This window comes from Oenanthe melanoleuca, chromosome 12 (assembly GCF_029582105.1).
Source record: "Oenanthe melanoleuca isolate GR-GAL-2019-014 chromosome 12, OMel1.0, whole genome shotgun sequence".
Classification (NCBI taxonomy): Eukaryota; Metazoa; Chordata; class Aves; order Passeriformes; family Muscicapidae; genus Oenanthe; species Oenanthe melanoleuca.
In genome coordinates this window covers 17,066,879-17,089,615 of record NC_079346.1, presented here as the reverse complement: position 1 = coordinate 17,089,615, position 22,737 = coordinate 17,066,879, and the positions used below count along the sequence as shown (strand labels likewise).

The 22,737-nt window shown below is 40.5% G+C and overlaps 1 protein-coding gene across 22 annotated transcripts in view; it reads right to left on the bottom strand.

Annotated features, from left to right (window-relative positions):
* Positions 1 to 22,737, bottom strand: part of ATP2B2 (ATPase plasma membrane Ca2+ transporting 2) — a 375,734-nt gene that overhangs the window by 135,670 nt on the left and 217,327 nt on the right. The gene's annotated exons all lie outside the window — the stretch shown is intronic.

Genomic DNA, 22,737 nt, shown 5'->3' with positions numbered 1-22,737 from the left:
GCTTTCAATGCAATGTCAAATTTCTGACAGACTGCATAATACCAAAGAACAAACTATTTACTGAGTGATGACAAATTTAAATTTTCTTAACGATGTTTTTGGGCATCACATTTTGTGCACAGCTTTGTAGAAGATGGAAGGAGGAGAATCCCAGTGGATTAGGAACAGAATGCTCATCAAAGACTACTGGGACCTGTCTAATTCCAAATCCCTTCCACCACCTTTGAAAAACTGCAGTGTGCACTTCATTTCCATTGTTTCAGACCTCAGGCAATAAATGCAGATTTTTTTTCCTTTTTCCTTAACTACTCCCATTCCCAGCTTGCAACTACCTGACAGGGAGGCTTTGGAGTCTTCACTTGCTGGAATCACAGCATAAAAGCCAAACTCCCTGTGCACTGAGCACTTGAGTTTGTGTCCCTGCCCCAACAAAACCTCCCCAGACCAACCATTGCTCAGGCACTAATGAATTCCTTTCCAGAGCACAGCCAGCTAACACACAGCCTTCTTTTTACCTAACAGCCCCTTTAACTCTCCCTGTGGGTGATCCAGCTCCAGCTGAACTGCTGGAGCACACACAGGTTTCATGCAAGTGCTCTAAATGGCAAAAATGCTCAAAACCTTTCTGGGGGTCCCCCCAAGGTGTGTCTAAGGTGACCCACACACCCAGAGTGCCCAAGGCACTGCACAGGGATGCCTGACAAAACCCAGAGTCCCCTGCCTTGCACCAGGGCACAAAATGCAGCTCTCCACTGTTTTACTCACATCAGCTCTTCCAAAGGAGTTCTTTATTCTGTTAACTGTGTACCCTGCAGATTATCAATTTATGAAATCTCAGGAGAAAAGAATTTCAGTGTAAAGATTGTCCTGTGCTGCTCTATGAGATGAAGCTCACTTTGATAAACTCAGCTCTACAAACACCTATCAGACCATCCAGACATTTCCAAAACCAGGCAGGGCTCCTGCCTCAACACTGGTGCCAGAACCTCAGCATATTTCACCAAAGCAGAAGTCAAAGCAGGCTAAAAATTATGCAACATTCTCTTTCATTCAACTTGATGGTTATATAATGCTTTTCAATATCCCAGCAGTATCTCTGTGTATGGGAAAAAGACATTCTCAGCCCATCCCTGCCCACAGCAGCTGCCTATTCTTTCCTTCCATTAAAAGACCAGTCTGGAGAAAATGGATCTGCCTTTTCCCCTCAAGGTTCTCTGTTTTGACAAAGCAGTGCCTTTCCCCAGGCACAGCTCCCCAAGACTATGAAAATCATTATTTCATTAAAGCAGCTGCTGGGATGAGAACTAATAACTAGGTTATTTCCCTTTTTAACTTGTTACCTTAAAAGTTCTCTCATCTAACCAACTAGAAATTTACTTATCACAAATGCACAAATTAGTCTGAGATATGTAAGAATATTTTAGGAAATAGTGGGTCAGCTCAGAGTTGTATTCTGTATTCACCAACCTCCTCTGAAGATGGAATTTTGTTAAAGAAATTATTTTTATTCACTACATCACTTTTAGCAGCCTAACTCTCAGGGATGAAATTAAGATAAATTAATACCAAAATCTTTTGCTTTCCTTTGAGATGGCCAAAGGAGCAGTGAATCAAGAAGCAGTTGCAGTACACAGCAGGATGCAAAGGTTAAGGAAATAGAGCAAAGTGTCAACAGGGTAAAAGAGTTATTCACTCCTTTTTATCACTTGGAAATGTGTAGAAGTCAAAGAATAATCTCTGGAACTGTGAAACAGGAGCTGTTCAGAGGATTCATTTGCACAGCAACCCCTCATACCCAGATGTTATCCCACAAAACTTGCTCCATACCTGCTCTGTGGTGCAATCAGCACTTTATTCCCTGACAGGAGGCTGTCAATCAATTAAGAGCCAGAACATTCTGTTCCACATTGATTATTCACCCACACAAATACAATAAATGCTAAAGAATATCCAAATGCAACTGGGAATGACCACGTTTCGCTCCAGCACGAATTTTTTTTAATTGCACTTCAAAATGTGAAGCTGCTGTTCTGAAAAGCAGAATAAAAGCACCAGGCTTGAGGTTAAGTTGCAGGCAAGACCCCAAACTCCTCAGAGCAATTTCCACATGGACACACAATGTCTTGCACTGACCAGTCCATCCATAACAGGCACCTACAAAATGTTTTTTTTTTTTTTTGCCACCAATTGCCAGTTTCTCTGATTAACCCCCAACACATTGTCTTTCTGTGTGCCCAGGAAAAATCAAATTTAAAGATAAAATTAATCAGAAACTCAGAGCATGCATGCCTGTGATCAGCCCCACCACTTCCAGGCACGAGCATCCTTCTTAAACTGTTTCCTAGCAGCACTTTTCTGGGTTTGGCTTTCATGGTTGTTTTTTGGGTGGCTTCTTTTGTTTTTTTCAAGCAGGATCTGTGGGGTTAGATTGGTTATAACCACCACACAAGTGTTTCCCTGGGGACCTTGGGGACAACTCCTGACTCCTGCACACAGCACCTCCTTTCCATTCCATTCCATTCCTAAAAGCAGCTGGATTTCCAAGGCCAAGCTTCCCTCTCTGCCCCCATGCACCTCTGTGTTCAGCTGTGAGTTGTGTTGGAACACCCTCATCCTTCTGCACCCTGCATTCACAGCAGGCATTGAGGCTCTGACCTTGCCACTGCACTGAATAAACTCTAAATATAGCTGGATTTCTAAGCATTCCAATGTTCTTTCACCAGTCAACTGCTAACTCATGACAACAGGCAAGTTTTGTCCTGAGGCAGGCATTTTTCTCTTTGTTGTCCTCTTGTTCCAGGTTAGAATAGAGCTGGTAAAGAGTCAAGATGACATTCAGGTTGTTTCTTGAGGCAAGTGCTTGATGACTTCAGGGGGAGAAGCCAGGACTAGTGATGCACCAACAGCTTTGGTTTTGTGAGTCAGGTCTTGTTTATCACTCCCTGGGCCTGTGCTTTGGTTTTGTAACTCACCCAGAGGTGGTGTTGGGCTGTTTGGACTCAAATGTGTGGGTGTTTCTGTGGAAAGACCTGCAGAATAGGCTGGGTCTCCAAAATCCCAATGGGGAGAGAAGGGAGGAGAGGAATCCTCATTAGCAGAGCCCTGCAGAGGAGTGCCCAGGAGAGCTGTGCACATATTCAGTCCCACATCTCAGCACAGTATTTACCCAGACTGTGGGACTGTACAGGAAAGGAGACAAACACCAACATCATTCCCCTTCCCTCTCAGCAGATTTAGAAGAACCTCAGCCCTGCTTTAAGAAATTTCTAATATTTCCTCCTCTGTTGGAAAGGTTTAGAGGCATTGAGATAAATTTTTTTCTGTTCTCTTCACCCTCCAGCTGTTGCAGAGCACACCTGGAATGCTGTGAACACTGGAGGAACCCAGCCTTGGGCATAACTCCTCTTTCCCTGTGTAACTATGAACTCAGTGGGGAAAATCCCATCTCCTGCACCATTTTGCAGCATTTCACTCAGTTCTACCACATTTTCCCTCACCAGGATCCATGGAAGCTCTGTCAGGGACCAGCTCCCCAAGCAATGCCCAGCAGCTGCTGGAGCCTCTCCTGTCCTTGCTCACTGTGTGGATGCTGCTGAAAGCCAGGGAAAAAGCAGGGAAAACCTAAGAGGAAGAATTAATAATAGAGATTATCACCTGCAGGGTGCATGAGGGATGTGATGTTTTGGTAAAAAACATGTTTTACCAGGTGTCACCTTCCTTGCAATAATGGAATCCCTTCTATCCTTAGCTCCCAATCATGGCTATAGAAGTGAAGTTTGATTCTTTAATAAAGGGATTTTTGCCTCTCTCCTGCATGAAGGAAGCATTGTTGCTACATCCTTTTTGTCACACTCCTAGCCTGGTGGCAGCACATGCACTTCAGCTTCCTTCTGGGCACTCTGCTCTAGTTCTGCTCATTCAGCACTCAAAGCTAAGCTCTCCTTTCCACTCAGACCTGGGGACAAGCTGGTTTGGAGGAGGACAGGAGACAATTCCCTGTTTCCTCCCTGCAGAGCTCTGTTGGAGCCTTCCCTTGCCTTTAGAAATGCCTTGGAGCACATCAATATTTACAGCTGGGCTGCCCTCCCTGCCCCACTGCATGTCCAGATATTTCACGTTCTGCCAGCCTGGCTCAAGGCACAGATCCCTCTCAGTGCCCCAAACCCCCTGAGCTGTGCAGAGCAGGACCTGCCCCAGCACAGCCTGGCCCCACTCACTCCCTGTCTGAGCTGAAATTGAAATTACCATCTCCTGGAATATTAAAATCCCACAAACAGGATCCCCTCAGGAAATGCTGTGCTGCCTGCTCAGTGCAGGATCTCTCAGAATTTCCAGTTCCCATGATTCAGGATTACAGCTGGAATTCTCTATTATTGTAGCCCACATGGTAGTACCAGCATGGGGGCACTAAAAGTACCAGATCAGAGGTTGCTTTAAAAGGAGGATTTATGGAGGGCTATAAATCAAAAGATATAACAAGGAAATTTAATAAAGATAACATTGTTATGTCAAATGGAACATGGATTCTAATACACAAAGAGCAATTGTTTTTCCACATAAAAAGCTCTCAGCAAGAATTTTGCACACAGTGTGAAACTAAGAATTACTGGAATAATAATAAGTTGTTCTTGGAAATTAATTTAACAAATAATCTTTTTTATTGTGAAGCCTACAAAAGATAAATACCCATTTACTGAAACAGAATCTTTAACTTTATTCACCTTTGTGCCACATTGTTAGCATTTGCTTTGCCTCTTGCCTATAAACAATGAGGATTTGGGGAATACATCACAGAATAAAAGCAGAATATTATTACAGGGTTCATCAGAATTGCATCTTACACATGTGTACAGAATTAAAACTTTCAAGTGCCAGAACAGGAACTGCCAACTGATCCTGTCTCAATTTGTTGGTAACTATGACAATGCTGAATATGTGATGGGAAAAAAATCACTTTTCCTGTAAATACAATGGCTAATAATAATAATAATTAATAATAATACACAAGGGTTCTGGTCCTCACTCATTTCCAAGGGGGTTTCTTGAAAGTAATTCCATATTTTAGTAAAATGTAAACCTATGGTTCTCATTTTTACTGAGGAACAGAAATGTTTATGTGAAAGAAAGCAACATTTATGTCTCCTGTGCTAACAGGTAAATGGCTTCCTTTGTTCAATGGAAAATGTAACTTTTCTACTTTCCCTCCAAAACCACCCATGATCTGACTTTAAGACATGAACATAAACTTTTTCACACAAATTACTGCAAATGCTGATGGTCCCCAAATCAAATATTAATGGAGGAATATTAACCTGGCTGCAAAACAGCAAAATGCTCAAAGAAAGCAGCTGAGGACAACCTTGAGAGGCACTAAAATGCTGTTCACAACGTGAGACCCCTGATTCCAGAGGAACAAAGGCTTTATGAATGAATGAATAAATAAATAAATAAATAAATAAATAAATAAATAAATAAACAAACAAACAAATAAATAAATGCACATATAAATAAATAAATAAATAAATAAATGCAGATATAAATTATTAAATAAATAAATGCACATATAAATAAATGCACAAATAAATAAATAAATTATTAAATAAATAAATAAATAAATAAAGTTATTTTTTTGCCTTCCAGAAGAGTGCTGCAGCTTCCTCAGGTGGGTTCAGGGGAAGCTGTGCTGGACACCCCCTGCCACCCAGCAGCAATATTGATGTTCTGCATACCAAGGACACATCATACCCAAACCAGCCTCCTAAATTATTAAAGCTACAATTTTCTTCAGGCAACTTTTTCATCAGAAAGTTCTGGGAACAGAGACCTCAGCACCTCTCAGGTGCTCTTATCCATAATTCACCATCCCAGGTTCCAGCTCACAGAACATTTGCAGGGAAAACCACAACTTGGCACAACTGACAAAAGACTGAGGGGAAATTTTGGCTGAGTAGAGGCAGCTGGTGGGAAAAAAAAAGCAGGACATTTAAACATGAAGATCTGAAACTCATAAAAATAAAAATTTACAGTTCCAGCAACTAATCAGTTACTTGGAATAAAAAAAGGAAGCGAAGCTGTTTGGAGTTTTGAAAGAACAGATGAAAAACATCATTTCAAATATGATCTGATCTTTTCAAACATGAGCAAATATGAGCAAAACAGTCAAAATACAAGATTCTTCTTCCAGGAATGTCCCTTGGGAGTAATTCCCAACCACCACATTGCTGAGTTTGTAACAACCAGCATCTATGAAAGCTGGAAAACTTCACTGTCTTCCAGCACTTCTATTCCCTACCAAACCACAAAGTAAAAATGACATTTTGGGAAGTGATGGCACACAGATCATCTGCCCAGGCAGATGTGCAATGTGACCTTTTTTCCTTTGAAGCCTTTTCAGATGCAAAGCCCCAGACCAGTCCCACACAGCTGACTCCAGGAACCTGCTCCCAAAGGGAAACAGTTCCAGAATTTGGTTATTCAGTAATGCAGCTCCCCCTGAGCTGGCTGAGTTAGAGCTGAATTATTTAAATTTTTTTTTTTTATTATTTTTATATAAATGTTTTTTTGGAACTTCATAGGTTGGATTTGTAGAATGGTTTTTTTAATTGATTTTTTTGATGTCTGTGATTATTTTTTGAGGTAGGACTGTTGTTTAATTCTGTGGTTTGTTAAGAGGTGTTTTGGTTTGGTTTTTTTTTTTGTTAATTGGGTTAACGTGAGGCTTTAGTATAATTTTTTTTTATTAATTAAGAGATTTTTTATTTGACTTTGTATAGCATGAATTGTGCATTTTTAAAGATTGTTATGGTAATATATTTGTAGTTAAAAGGTATTTAATTGTAATTATTGAAGGTGTTTTTTAATAGCTGTTTGAAATATGGAGAGTTTAATTTTTTATTGGGTTTTTTTAGGTTTTTAATCATGTTGTGCTAGCAGCTTGCATTTGGGACTTTGTATTTTTTAATAATTGATTGGTATGGTTATTAATTATATTGGTGTTATGTTGAAACTTATTTTTCTAATTTTTTAAAATTTTATTTTAATTGGCAAGTATGTTTTACTTACTCACTATTCAATAATGAGCTCCCCCTCACTGGTATTCAAATTCTGTGCTTGATCCTCCTCAAACACTCAGAGATTTCTGAGTTCTTGCCACTAGCCAGGCTTTGCAATCAGCTGCAGAAACCCATGGCTCAGGAGCCTCAGGTGAGATCTGATTCACAGCCTGAATCTTCCTCACCATGGAAATCCAGATTTTCACATTTCAAACCCCAGATGTCAGTTTAACTCTCTTACACTTCACAGCTAGTCCAGGATTTATTTTGTGCTCTGTTATAAAAATCTCTAACTGCTGTTCTAATTCCCTTCAGCCTTTTTTTTTTTTTAATTGCAGGAGCATCTCCAATATTTCCATGACACAAAAGCTCATTCAGAACCAGAGGAAGCTGCTGTGTGTCAGAGTGAAAAACACAACAGCCAAAGTAAAATATATTCCCACAAGCACTTAAATTAGAAGCAAGTGCTACTTTATAAAATCAGGGCAATATTTCCAGCATTTGAAATGCACATTGCTGTCTCTGCACTGTTCTAAACTAAATTCATTATTAGAACTGAACACAATAAAATTTAAAATTAAATTCACCTCTGCCTTTCTCTGCAAACCTGAATCTCTGTAGCCAATTCCTCCAAACATGGTATTCCCCAAATGAGGTTAATTTTGTTAACACAAAATTTAGACTTCTAAGTAGCCCAAGTTCTTTAGAACAGCTGTGGTTCATGTTTTTCCATTGAAGAAAATAGTTTTGTAATCTAGTGTGAGCTAGGTCCTGCCCTCCTTCTCCTTCTGCAAGCTTTGAAAAAAATAAAAATATCTTCCAGGTTTTTATGCAGCTGGAAATGGTAACAGGGTTCATTGACTGATCACCCCATTTTTTTTTTTACATATCTTTTAATAAAATTTCTTTACAATTTTGATTCCCAGAAGTTCTTAAGTACTTCAATAATTTCCTTTCATAAATGTGTTATTGCTATTGCAGATTCTGGGGGGTTTTTTTGCCAGAAAAATGGGTGGAAAGAGATGAGTAACTGCAATCAAATCCACTTTAAAATGTTCCTTTTCAGAGTTAGGCACTATAAAAAACATCATATATACAACATTAAGAGCACTGTAAGTGTTTACAGAAGATATTCTGAGAGAAAGATTAAATTTTTATTCCATCTAAACATAAACACCTGGGTTGAAGAAGAAAAAAAAAAAAATTGCAGCTATTTTGGGACATCAGAAGCCAGACTGGAGGCAAGAGGGAATTTTTGAGGCTGTTTGGCAGCACATTAAATTGCAGAGAGTAGAACATGCAGAATTAAGTCAACTTGACACAGAGGAAGGGCTCCTTACCCCTGCCAGACATCATTTTGGGTACAATTAACCCACACCTACAAATTTTCCTCCAAGCCTGCTGCTTTACCACTCCCATTTAGGCTTCATGCAGGCAAATAAATATTTGCTTAGAATTGTTTTATTAGAATAAGTGAAATAAAGTTGTCAGCCCTTCGTGGCAAGGTGTTATTTATCAGTTGCTGCTTCAGATTTAGGGAAAATTCAAATCTTGGAGTATTTCTGTAGATTGAAAATTCTATATTTTAAAAGGATTAGGAGGAAACTCCAAGCACATCTCCCAAAAAGGAGGAGTATGAGCAGCAACCTCCAGCTGGAAATTGCAACAAGCCAAGCCCCAAGTTTTCCTCTGTGAATTCCACCTGCAGCAGAAAAGAACATGAAAAAGGTGGGGGCTCTTTCTGCATAAAAAAAACCTCAAAAAAAACTCCCAAGCCCCAAGTTTTCCTCTGTATTCCACCTGCAGCAGAGAAGAACATGCAGAAGGTGGGGGCTCTTTCTGCATAAAAACCCAAAATAAACTCAAAAACCCTCAGCCCAAGCCCCAAATTTTCCTCTGAATTCCATCTGCAGCAGAGAAGAACATGCAGAAGGTGGGGGCTCTTCCTGCACAAAAAAAGAAATAAATAAATAAACTCAAAAACTCCCAAGCCAACTCAAGCCCCAAGTTTTCCTTTCTGAATTCCACCTGCAGCAGGGAAGAACATGCAGAAGCTGGGGGCTCTTTCTGCATAAAAACCCAAAATAAACTCAAAAACTCCAAGCCCAAGCCCCAAATTTTCCTCTGTGGATTCCACCTGCAGCAGAGAAGAACATGCAGAAGGTGGGGGCTCTTGGATTATCCATAAATTTAACTTTCACTTCCCAAAATTTCCTTCCCAGCCTTTATAACATTTCTATGGTAATACAGGCTGGGGTAGTTTAAAGCATTTCTGGCTACTTTTAAATTATTCATTTTTTCCTTTCACTTTATGGGTTTTTGGGGATTAGGTACAATCAGTCTTTTGGGATGTGGGAAAAGCAGGAGCATTGCTGTAAACTTGGGTTTGTAAAGAAGTCCTGGGACAATGTCCCTGCTCACAGCAAAAAAAGGTTTCCTTGGCTTTACACACTCAACTCAGCACAATTAATTAAGGTTCTATAAATTGCCATTCCAGAGTTCCTCCAAATTTACCTTGAGCACTTTTCAAGAAGTCTTAAGTAAGGAACAGTTGACTTTAAATAAAGATAATTTAAACAGAAGAGGATCTGCTAATATTATACCTCACCACTTTCAATCTTTTCCTATGAAAACCAATTATCATGATATGAAAGTATTTTAACAACTGATTTTTTTTAATAATTGCATTTTGATTTCTTAGATTAGATACATTATTGCAGTTGACCAGAGAGTCAAAGCACCAAAATCCATTAATTTTAACAATATTGTAAAAGTTTATCACTTAAAAAGGCTTTGTCATAAATCCTAAATGTTAAATTAATAATATTTTTTTCTAGAAAGTATTGAAAACTCTTGTGATATGCCCAAAAGTCAAAAAATTTAAATTATCTTGCCTAAGGAAGAAATAGAGATTTCATCTTTGATGTGAATAAAATAAGGGTTAAGTCAGGGGAGAGAATGAAACAAAACCCAATTCTTGCATGTCTGGAAACATGAGCACAAGCAGCCAATCTTCCCTGTCATTTAAAATACTGAGCTTCAGCCTGCAACTTTTACATTTAATTATCTCACCCAGTCAAAACAGGCAGAAGTTTTCAAAATTAATTTCTTACATAAATACTTCTCTTGACAGCCTTTCCAGCAAAGAGCAACCCAAATTTTTTTCAAAGATTCAGAAATAAAATCTGATCTAATTTTAAACAGTATGAAAAATCACTGTGTAATTTGGGTTTGGGGTAGAGGTTTTTTGGTTTTTTTAAATCTTTTTCAAGCCACAAGCCCAGTTTGAAGATCACTTAAAATAGTTTGAAGTGGAAACTGGTACATCCATTTACAGGAGACCATCTAGTTCATAGCTCAGTGCACCTAGCTTGTAATTATCAACTTTAATATCTCAAGTAGATTTATTTGAAGTCATCCTGAACTATTTGCCTTGAACAGCCAGCAGTGAATCTGCTGCCAAAATCACCCATTTGATATTCAGCTGATCCCCCCATCCTGCAGATAAGGGAGAGACAAAAGGACCAAGTCCAAGCAGCAACAATGGGCCAGAGCAGATAAAGGAGATGAATCCTGCCAAAAGGGCCCAGTTCAAACAGGAAAAATGGGGCAGGGCAGATAAAGGAGATGAATTTTGCCAAAAAGGACCAAGTTCAAACAGGACAAGTGCTCAGCACGACCTGATCAATGCTTGAAAGCACAGGGTCACCTCCAGAGATTTTGGATTGTTAGAGAAAGTGGAGCTACCTGAGGCCACAAGGGTAATTTCACAACCTTTTCAGAATCAGAGATATTTAAGACCATCAGGAAGCAGAAAAATGAAAAAAAAAAAAAAAAAACCAAACCAAACCACCAAACAAATATAGACCAAAAAGCAAACGAGCAATAAAGGAAATGTGTATCTGCAAAGAAATTGCAATCAAGGGACAATGGAAGAAAGTAAAGAGAACTGGACCAAGGATGGTTTGGTCTGAAATCACAACAGAACAGGATTTTGATATTTGCTTTTTCAGACATGGAAGAGTCCACAAGAGGGAACATCATACTGAATTTTAAATGTGGAAAATGCAGATATTCATAACAGGGCAGCTAGAGCACTAGAATTTATTTATTTATTTACCTTCTATCATTGCTGACCACTCACACCAACACCTGCATTTCAATAACACAAGGAAATGTGGATAATGTGCCTGATGAATAAATAACTCCTGGGCACTGCATGGCTAAAGATCTTTTTGGTTGTCCTGTCAGCCACCACCAGTCCTTGCAATCCACCAAGGTTACAACATCCCTGGGCAGTCCCAGGCAGCTAATTCTTATTAATTGCTATCCATTTGTATTAATAGAACGAACTTTTGCACAATATTTCATAATTAAAACAGGCTGAAGCCTATTCCCCTCCTTCCACCCCCCAAATTTAAATGAAGCTGGCAAAATTTTCTCTTAAAGATCCCATGGCAGCAACTGAATCTTTTAAGGCAGATTTAAGCAAGACTGAAGAAGCTCCCAAAAGTAAAATTCAGGACTTTCAATCAACAATGCAAGAGGCTCAAAATAAAGGTAAGAGAGCAGGAAAGTCTCCCTAAATCACAATGAAATAGTGATAAATTAAAGAGAAATCCAGGGGATTGCAAACTGGGTGCCAGATTCGGGGCAATAATTCCAAATCCCTCATTTAAAACAGAGTTTGCTGTTCCAGCACGAGCATGACTGGCCAGAAGAGATGCCAGAGGCTTGCAGAAGAACAGGCACAGAGCTCTCCCATCCAGGGATTGCCATCCCACAGCAAGTCCCACCCGATTTTTCTCTGTAATTTTAAGCTGTGAGCTGCAGAGACATTCGTGTCAGCATCAATACTTTGGGAAAAGTGGGGCAGCAAAAAAAAAAACCTGCCAGCATCTCATGGCAAAGCATGCCACACTGATAGCCTTGTTAAATAGGATTAACATCAGGAATTAAAAATAACATCTAGGTTTGGTGAAGGGGAAAAAAAAAAAACAAACAAAATACTGATTTTACCCTAAGAGTCCCCATCTCTTGCAAACGCTAAAACAAATTTATTTTTCAATCTTTTCAAACTCTGCAGATCTCTTGCCATGCCCACTCTTCAGGGCTGAAGGCACAAAATCTGTTTCTTCAAAGCCATTTATTTCATATCCAGCCCAAACCAGCTCACTCTCAGTTTGCACATGGTATTTTGGACAAGTGGTGCACACTCACATTTAAGAGCTGGGTGTGTTTGTCCTGCACTGGGGGGTCACTTCAAAACAGTGAATAAGGCAATTTGCTAAAACAACAAATTGTGCACATCCCTCAGTGTGCACCATGGGTTTGAGTGGAAAAAAGAAAAAAACAGTAGCTCAGAAAAAAAAAAATGATCATTCCTTTAAAATTAAAAATTGACTTCTGAGGGTTCCCGTTGTGGTTTTACCTCAGGGCTTGCAGCAGGTGAGGTTTCATGTTTATAAGTAAAGGAGGTGTAACACAACCACTGAGACTTCCTTGGGAGCAAACCCAGCAACACATTCCTTAAATATCTGTTAATTTTAAAAATTCATTTGTGGAGTCCTTCAATACCCAGAGCTTGGAATCATCAGATGGACAAGGCACCAAAAATAAGCAGATTTATCATCATGTAACAGCACATAGCACTGAATTCTTGGAAATTATTAAAATTAACTCTAAATCATTTTTAATTAGCTATTTTAATGAATTGCAAGTAGTGCCCACTTTTAGCCAGCATTAGTTAGGTTTCTTCACAGACTCTGGTTGGGGTAACAAAGATACAGGGGAGATTAAGGACTGGAAAGCTGGAGAAAAAGGTGATAATAGGGGTAAAGAATGGGGACCAAATTAGCATGAAGAGGAAAATATCAATAACCAATAGAGGACAGAATATGAACTAAGAGAATTATATATATATATATATATATATATATATATATATGAAGAGAATAATGTCACTGAGAACCAATGAATATCAATTTCTTTGCTAAAAAGGCATAAATAAGTGAAAATGTTTTGTATGAACATTGGTGTGGGGGCTGGAACTTTGCCAGCCACTCACCTCTGGGCCAGGATTGAAGTGATGCCTTGCTAACAATAAAAAGAGTGTTAGAGAGGGTTATTTTCCCCATTTTGGGAGGTTTTGGTACCTGTTTGATGCACCTGTGCCCCTGAGAACCACCCACAATTTACCACCCCTCAGGAGTTTAACCTGAAAAGCAAATTGTGCTGAGCACTTCAAAGGGCTCTGCTGCAGGTGAGCTCTGTCACACTGTCCCTGCAGTGCCCCACACACCCAAAAACTCACTGGCTTGAGAAAACAATGGAACAAAGGAGCAGCCAGGCACTGGCAGCCCATCCAGAGTGCACAGAGCCAGCAGGGAGCACACTGAACACCTCCAGAATCTCCCAGGTTTGCTCTGTATTTCTGCAGGAAACAGCAGGGGGCTTTAGTGTATTGTGAGGTTTTTTTCCTCAATAAAAACTCAACAATTTGAGTAATGAAAATCACCTGGCCAGCCCCTTTGGGTTCATTATCACAAACAAGGAGGGATTTTTCTCCAGGGTTTCTGTGGGATAAAAGTCACCCATAACACTACAGTTCAGAGATCCTGAGCTCTGCTATCCATGGAAAAACCACCCAGCAGCCACGACCCCACTGGCAGAGCAGAATGGGGATGCCATGCAGCAGTTCCTGTTACTGCTTTTAGGATTTTTAATGAAGGTGAAACAACTTCAGGGTGTAATTAAAAAGCAAGCAAAAGCAAACTAGGAAAGAGGAAACAGAATACCTCAGGAAAGAATGATCATTCCTTTAAAACTGAGCTGCTGTGCCAAGGAAAGGGAAGGGACCAACAATGACTGAAGTGAGGCAAATCCAGGGAAACCCACAGCATCCCCAATTGAGCTTCTAAACTGAGGCAAACACTTGAGACTTCCAGGAAAATGGTGCCAAAAATCCAAGTGGATTTGCTGTACTGTTTAAAGAAAGAATTAACTCAGGTGCCCAGACTAATGCTAAGACTGTAACTGCAGAGTTGCCCTGCAATTCCACAGCATTCCCATATATTTTTCTTCCACCTCAATGCTGCCACAGTCCTGAACAAACAGCATTCAGCTCCTAGCATCCCAGGAGCTGTGCCCGCACTCACAAAGTGAAATCCTGCTGCAGGTCATGGGGCACTCACTGGATGCTCTGAGAGAATTCTCCTCTTTTATTCTGCACCTCCTCCAGGGGCAAGCTCACCTTTGGAAGCACACCTGTAAAGGAGTGGGCTATTCCCTCTTCTCCCTCATCTCCAACGCCAATCCAAGGAAAAGAATCATGACAGCTTTTGAGCTACTCCATAAATTTGGTCGGTTTTTCTTCCCAATACTTATTTTCCCAGACTTTTTGTACCTACCTAAGCTGCCCTCCCACAGAATTAGGCTGCTCCTCTGTGGAAAGTGCTGGGGAGGAGAGATTGGCACAAAATGCAAAAGGAACAATCAAAGGAGCAGCCCAGCCTGTGGAAGCTCAGGTCTGTGAGTCTTAGCAGAACTGACTCAGCTCACAATCCACACAGGAAAAGAGTATCTGCAGTCCCTGAAGGATTTCATTTGAAAGCAAAGAGGAAACAAGGGCTAGTAAATGCTATTGTTACAGAAATAGCAGCCACATACACCCAGAGATTTCTATGACACAACTGAAACCCTCTGCATTTAATAGAATTTGGCTGCTTTGCCAAGTTCTGGGCTGGCAATTAGGATGGGACATTGAAATGCATTGTTTTAGCAGCTCCCAGGCAAGGGCAAGGAATGGGATTTATAATGAGCATTCAGAGAGGGTTTCTTCCTCCTTGAAAAGTGAAAAGGGAAGTTACTATACCCAGCTGAAGGCTGTGCCAGGGAATGTCACCTATTATCTGTGAAACAGGCTCTTTGTGTCTGAGGTAGTCAGCAGCTTCTCAGGATGGTGGGGAGGCTGCTGTCTCCTTGCACCTTGCAGGATCTCAGGCACAGTTTCCAGAACACCTACACAGATGTGAAAAAATAAAACCAGCTCCTGGAGACAGAGGAGGAATAATTTCTAGAGATACTCAAAGGCAAGTCAGAAACCATGGGTGCACCACATTAAAGGAAGTCAGCACAGAGGGAATGCAGATATGTTTGCCTTGGAAGCACATTGAGCTGACTGCAAAAAATACATACTTGGTTTTTATTTTCCACTCACCTTTATAAATAACAGGCATGTCAAAAACCAACGTCTGATTTATTGGAAAACAAATGGAAACAGTAAATTTGAACAGTCTTGATTTGAAGGGTGAATAGTAATTGCAAAAGGGACAGGAGGCAGGAAAACACTGCAGCACCTAACACTGTTCTTATCCCAGATCTGTTGATACAAGTTATCCTCAAAAGAAAAATGACTATTTAATCATGCTAATTCCTCTTGCAGGGCTGCTGAGCTTAGACTCACAAAGTGAAACCACTGCCTCATTTTAATAAAAAAAAAATTATACAATCCTCTTTTACGAAAACACAGAAATGCAATGCTGAATAAAAGAAAAACAAAATTCAGCATTTCATTATTGCAAGCAATGGCATTGCCACCACCTGTCCAATCCACAGATGATCCTTACAAAGACTTTAGCAGCAAAATTTCCCAATTTCCAGCTGGAAGCAGCATCACTGCTAGCAGTGACACTTGATAAAATGTCTGGGAACACTTAACAGAGATTCAAGTAATTGTTTTATCTCTACATTTTCAGGTGACACTTTAAAGGGAGCAGGTTTTTGCAAAAACCCTTCTCTGTCTCTGATACCCTGCAAAGGCAGAGCTTAATTCCATCAAGGGCAGGCTGGCTCCATCGATTGGATTATTCATTTGGTGTAATGGACTTTGCTTTCTTCCTGCAGCCTTCTCAAAACAAGAACCCAATGAAGATAAATCAGCTCTCACTCCAGGCTGGCAGTCTGTAGACATTTGTGGGTGTCTGAGCCCTGCAATACAACAGAAGGGAGGCATTCCCCAAGGAGGTTTCCTCTGCAGTCCTGTCACCCTCCCAGCAGCTCCCCAGCACAGGGACACCCCAAGGCAAGGCTGCAGCCACCCTCCCTTCAGCCTCCAGCTTTGCCTTCCCCAGCCCTTGGGCACCAATGGTCCCTGTTTGATCCTAATCAAAGCCCTAATTGCCTTTTCCAAGGGAGCTCCAGCAGGGTGGTCCCAGTTTGCCATGGGGACAGCTGACATTGCTCTCATGGGTCACAGAGATCACTTCCATCCTTACACAGTGGCCCCATCTTCTTCTCACACCATGAATGAGCTGATTGTGCCAACAAACTCAAACCACCAGCCCTGAGAGGGAGATTGCAGGTTTATCAACTGCCCCATATAATGGCAGCACTTTCCATCACTTATTAATTCAGCAGAAAGGGGCTGAGTCGCTGTGTTGCATCACTGCATTCAGATCAAGGAGAAACTCGGGGCACTACACCTTGTGGAGAGTGTTGACCTGCAATAATCTCTTTGCAAAGAGGGAAAGAATAACAGAAAGTTGCTGGGCCAGGTTTCCCTTTGACTCGTGACACATTGTAGATGTAATTGAGTTGTAAACTACAATGAACAAACAGAAGAGGCACAGAAAAATCTCTCACCCATTTATTACTCTGCTGATTTCAACCTGAGGTACAAGAGCAGAATGTGTGTCTGGGGTCAGTACACCCTGCCTGCGTGAATTTAGTGTCTTACAGGGAAAAGGGGACTTCAGCTTGCATGGAAATAGCCTCCTCTCTAAGTGTGGCACCTGCTGAGGCAAGATAATCATTGAGAGGAAGATGATGTCCTGGGTAATGACATAAATAAATCAGCACTCACCCCAGAAAACCTCTGATGCTGCCTAATGAAAAAGCAGAAGACACTCACTCCCTTTCTGCTTTCCCTGCCCTTACTTTAAAGCACTGCCTGTAACCCAGAGAGAACCTCTTTGCAAGCCATTTAGGATCCTCAAGGGAGCAGGTATCTCTTTTTTATAAAAGCTTTATGGGGAAAATGCATCATGCAATATCTCTCTAGTTCTCCACAAGTAACTGAACAAAGCCAAAGTAAATCAGCGAGTGGCACAACATGCAAGAGCCCAGAAACAAAATGAGCAACGAAATTGGACTTATCACAGAGAAAAATCTGAGCCATTCATTTGAGATGCTTATGTTTGAGTAACCTTTGGAAGAATGTGTGCTGTTTCATTATACAAACAATGGAAATATTAGATAAGGAAAAGCAGCACCGTTGCCAAGAAAGCTCCAGGCTCCCCTTGCAAATCATGAAAGGTGGAGATGTGGCTGTATGGAAATACAGCCAGCAGAGGGGATGCAGGGCTGCTCCCTGGGGGAGAAGGGGCAGGAGCAGCCCCTGGGGCCAGGGGGAGGGTGGGGAAGGAAAAAGGGAAAAAAAAGGGAAAAGGGGAAAAAGGGGAAAAAGGGGAAAAAGGGGAAAAAGGGGAAAAAGGGGAAAAAGGGGAAAAAGGGGAAAAAGGGGAAAAAGGGGAAAAAGGGGGAAAAAAAAGGGGAAAAAAAAAAGGGGAAAAAGGGGGAAAAAAAAGGGGAAAAAGGGGGAAAAGGGGGAAAAGGGGAAAAAGGGGAAAAAGGGGAAAAAGGGGAAAAAGGGGAAAAAGGGGAAAAAGGGGAAAAAAAAAAGGGGAAAAAGGGGGAAAAGGGGGAAAAGGGGGAAAAGGGGGAAAAGGGGAAAAAGGGGAAAAAGGGGAAAAAGGGGAAAAAAGGGGAAAAAAAGGGGAAAAAGGGGAAAAAAGGGAAAGGAAGGGAAGCCCCTGTCACACTCTTCCCACAGAGTCAGGGACACCTCCAACCCCTGAGACATCCAGGCAGAGAGCCATGGAATTATTTGGGTGGGAAAGGACCTGTAAAGGTTGCCCAGCCCAAGCCCTGCAGGGACATCTTCAGCTGGGGCAGGTTCAGAGCCCCATCCAGCCTGCTGTTAAATGTTCCCAGGGCTGGGACATCCCCCACACCTGTGGGCAGCCTGATCCCACTGTGTGAAATTCCCTCCTTGTATCTAACCTATATAAACTCTCCTTCAGTTTAAACCCATCACCCCTTCTCCTGTCATAACCTGCCTTTTCCCTCACTTTTTTAGGGAAACACTGGGAGACTCCAGTGGCCTTTCCCTGGGTCTTCTCTTCAGGGATACACAGGAGGGGCTCTGCAGCTGCAATTCCCAAAAGGAGAGATCAAATAATCAAATTCAAAGGAGAGGCTGAAGTCTATAACCCATAATAATATTATCAATCCATTATTTATCAAACCTTCCATGGGGACAGCAGGGACAAATAAGGGCTGGATGGGAGCTTGGAGCTTGGCTGCTGGCCTGGGGCTGACAAAAATCCTTCAGGAGATGTCCTGAGGCCACAAAAAAGGACAAGGAATTAGGTAAGGCAGGGTGGTGACCCAGAGAGGATGATGCTGCTTCAAAGGTTTCTGAAGTTCAACTGCAGCTCAACATCACAAAGAAGCTCTTAAACTCAACTTTCAGAGAGCTTTGCAGGAAATTATAAAATCAATCAGATATTATCTATCCTAGTCTTGAATGTAAAATAAGGTAAGAATATCATGAACTTAAGGATAATATTTAATTATTTATACATTATGAAGTGTATTCTTTTATCAATAAAATTATGCTATCACCAATTTCTTTACATCCATGGTCCATTTTGACAGTGTGTTAAAACAAAGCTCAGTCTATGACAATCACAGAATCAGTTATTCTACATTTCTATTTTTAAATTCTATTTGTCTGAATCAATTATTTTTTATTCCTTCCCCAATTTTCCTTTCCAAGTTCTTCACATCTCTGAAGCTGACTGAACACAGTGGTGCACCTGCCTGCAGTTCAGAGCAGCTTCCAAACAGACTATTAAGTTATTAAAGGTGCATTTTTACAGAAGCAAGTGTGAGGAACCAAAACTAATGACTATTAAAAGCAGCTGCTTAATTTTGTTGCATTCAATCTCTCTTCAGCTTTTTCCTCACCGTTAAAATTGTGAAAGGCTTTTTAGATGGCAATAATGAAAAATAAACACACCTCCACAGCTGGCCCAATCAATTCTCAGTCCATATCCCCCACACAACAAACATGCATTTGAAAAGAGAGAAAACTTCTCTGGTAGCTCAACTAAGGGCAGTTGTGATGATTAAAAAGAAATAGAAATATTATCAGTTAACAGTTAATTGATATTGTGTCTTTCCATGAAAACTTTTCCTGGTATCCTGAGACCTACAGCCAGAAAAACAAAACAAAACACCCCCCAAAAAAAAAAAAAAAAAAAAAAAAAAAAACACACCTAAAATATTCTCTCCCCATGCATTGCCAGAGCTCCAGGAACCTTTGGACAATGCTCCCAGGGATGCACAGGGTGGGATTTTTGGGGTGTCTGTGCAGGACCAGGGTTGGATCAGTGATCCCTGTGGATCCCTTCACATTCTACACACAGAGGATTCTTCTCTTTTTACATGCACTGGAAATCATGGCAACCAAGTATTTTAAGCAAGAAATCAGAGAAGTGAATTCACTGATATACTCCTATAAGAAATGAGCATTTTTATAAGGGGAAGTAGATGAAAAAGTTTCTGCAAATTGGTGGTTACTATATAAAATTACATATATATATATACACATATATATATATATATACACATATATATAGTTAAGTATTGGAGAGAGTGGATTCCAGCCTCATTTGGTATTCATTCTCACTTGGTAACTCATCCCATTTTACCAGCTGTCCTTTATAAGGTATCACTGATGCTCCAGTGGGCCCCAGAGACTCCAATTGCATGGAAAATTATACAACTGTCAGCACAGCTCTGCCCAAGGGGGGATTCACATTGTTTTGCAAAGTGACTGGGCTAGATCCTGCCTATATGTGGTGTTCCTGGGATAATGAAAGTGAAACTAATCTGAACATAAATATTTTAAGAGCAAATTCAAGTCAACACATATGTGTGTTTTTTCATACAAATTATTTCCATAGATTTTAGGGAGGTTCTTTTTATGAGCACTTAAAGAGAACTTTTCATTACAATATAATCACTTTAAGGCAGGAAATCCCTCAGGCATAAATGAGGGCTGGGATCTCCACTGCATCCCTAGCTAAAGGAGCAATCAAAGAAAATTTGAAGGAGAGACTGAAGTCTTGTAACCCATAATAATAATATGAATTCATTCAGCATGCAAATATTATTCTGCTCAACATTCAGCAGGCTTCCCCAGCTCCAGACTGAATTGAGACAGGAGTTCACAGGGAAATGAACCTCACACTGTAACTCAGTGACATCTGAGTTACCAAATATGACATCTCCACTTGGGAAGTTCAAGGCCTTTAAAACCATTTCAAACAGCACTTCTAAGTGTGATTGATCCCACCAGTCCACAGGTGGGACATCAAATATTAACATGGGAAATTAATTGAGTCAGCTCTGAGCTCATGGCTACTTCTTCCTTTCTAAACAAACCGGTAAATTCAGGTCAGGCCACATTTTACCAAATTATCACGTCCCTCCTGCCAGGAAACTTTTTTTTCCTCTGCTCCAGCAACTGTTCCAGCATTTATCCCACAAAATCACAAGGATTTTATGAAGGTAAATTCTGGAAGAGCTTACAAGGCAGGGAAGAAGCAAGTTCTACAGTCAGGTCCTTTTCACAGTCACTCAGGACTCCTGTTCAACCTTTTGCTTCTTCAAAGGAGTGCCCTGCAGTAATTCTTATTTCACATTTCCCATAAAACTATGTGAGATGTGCAACACACCAAAGTCTGAAAACCAAAGGAAGCTCAGTGAACTGTGCTTCACCAAAAACGATGCCGAGTTGGAAAAGTGATTTTCAGGCAGTGAACTGTGGCTTTTCATAAAGTTATTCAATGAGGAATCCACAGTTCGCTGCAGATACTGAAAGATAAAACTAAGTATGTAAAGAATTAATTCTCAAATCATATCTGCTTGATGTTAGAATTCCATTTCCACATAAGAAATTATTATATTTTTTTCCTCTAAGAATAGCCACGTTTTCACTGAGCTTGGAATCAAGTAAAACAATGGCTTGGCACTTCGAACTAAACATAAGTTTATATTTGCCATAAGCCTTTAAAGTTTCTCGTTATGGATACTTTATCTCTAGTCAGAATTTCCAGAGTTTGACAAGACACATTTCAGAGAATTTTTCCAAGCAAAACAATTACAAAGAAGACGTAAGCTTCGCGTGACTGGGAATTCCTATTATGTGATCCACCTGAAAATGAAAACCCAGCAGAGCCTTCCTGGTTCCAAGGCTATGCTGATTGCCATTTGAAGCTGGAAAGGTTTTTCCCTAATGCACAAGTGATGAAGTGCACGTAATGCTTGGAGGAAAGTTACCTTATCTGCAGGATCAGATATAGATTACTGCTGGAGTCAGCATGCCACGCTGCTGGATCCATACCCTCTGTTCCAGCACGGGGAATTGAGTTTCCCTGATGTCATAAATTGAACACACCATGCAATTAACATCTCCTTTGAAGTTCACATTGGCCAGGTAACCACTACAATGAGCTGGCAGAACTTGGCTGAAGTCACCAGCTCAGACTTTGTGCAAACTGGAATTCTCCAAGCTGAGACACTGACAGCTGCTCCTTTGGGACCCCTCAGCTGGGGCAATTTATGGCATCACACTACAATTGACATGTTTATGATCACACCAATGATTCCAGACTTTGAGGTGTTTAAACACTGGAGGTAACTAAATGATTAATTTTAGAAAGAAGAGAATGGAACAGAGCCAAGACTTCTATCTTCTTGAAAAAAAAAAAAAAAGAAAAGAACTTAAAATGAACATCTTGGCTACATTACAAGACTGCAGAAATATTATAGACTGAAAGACTGTGTAATTTCCAAAAGCGTTAATACTCCTTGGAGATAAAAATACAGTGACAAAAATAGAATTCTTAGAATGAAACAGAATTTTACTTGCACTTAAAGGGAAAGAAAATTGTATGAGGAGAGGGAAACATTGCACCATTGTCAATGTTTTATGGGGAGATATTTGGTTTGAGCATTGAAAACCAGACTAATAAATGATCAGATAGAAGTCTCAAAAAACACTTAGAAAAATAGATACTGGAAAATTGTGATGGGTAATATTAACCATAAGAAAGTCAGGAGCTTAATTTTGCACACAACAGGAGGGCAACTAATAAAAACATCGATACAGTCACTGATGAGTTCAGCAAAATTATCTATGGTAATATAATAAGTGAAGATTAGCAACCTATATATAAACATTAAAAAAAAATATTGATCTAGACAATAACATTATGTGCATCTCGAAAGGTCATTTCATACTCTCAAGAGATGCCCAAGTACCTAGAAGCTGTTTTTGCACCTTCTTCCCCCCGGGAGCAGAGAGATTCAAGTTTCTTTGCCACGCTTAAAACATGTGCTGATTTTTTGTGTCATTTTAAGGAAGCTGTTAAAACAAGAAGCACTCCTTCCACTCTCACACCAGCTTTAGCTACAGCTGGGCTGGTTTACCTTCTTTCTTAGAAGACTCTTGTTTTATTATTGCTGGGAATCATGGCAGCACCATGAGAATTCTGTTCATCAAAACCTCCTTTTTCCACTGTCGGGGGGCATTTACACAAAGCCCCCTAACTCA